Genomic DNA, 632 nt, shown 5'->3' with positions numbered 1-632 from the left:
TAACCGGGGTTGGGGGCAGGGGGGGGGAGGGGGGAGGTACATTCTGAGATTGCACATACATTTGGTAATAGCAAATATTCAAGGATTGGTCTTCCCATGACAAAGGTCTTGGTGGACTGCAACTTGGCTAGCCTCTGGAGTCGCAGGTGAAGGCCTGCCCTCATCTGCTCTTGAAGGGTTGCTAGATTCAGGGTACTCTGGATCAAAGGCCAGCCCTGCAAATGATGCCTGTTCTTATTCACATGTTTATATTGTTGCTTACAAAATAAAATTCACCGTGAGAACTCTAGTTTCCCCAGGGTTTTTCCTTTTTTTTTTTTTTTTGTGTGTGTGTGTTTTCTAAATGGAGATGTTAATTTTCTGGGAATAGGGGAGGAGGGAGTAGCTTGAACGGCAGCTCTCACTGGAGGAAGCATTTTCCTGCTCTTGTGGTTGAATCCTCATTTATGGGTGGCCTTGTTATGTGCACAGCCTACGGGGCTTTAGTGGGCCAAGGCACAGAGGGAGGAACTGAAACCCAGGAAGGGTCTGCAGCTTCGCAGTCTGATTTAATGCCCTCTCCCATCTCTTCTTGCTTTTGTGTGTGCTTGTATTTGCACAGGAATGCAAACAGCAAATCTGCTAAGAGGAAA

Source organism: Athene cunicularia, assembly GCF_003259725.1.
Source record: "Athene cunicularia isolate RWA chromosome 7 unlocalized genomic scaffold, athCun1 chr7_part1, whole genome shotgun sequence".
In the NCBI taxonomy this organism is placed as follows: Eukaryota; Metazoa; Chordata; class Aves; order Strigiformes; family Strigidae; genus Athene; species Athene cunicularia.
Note: the sequence above shows the minus strand (reverse complement) of the source record.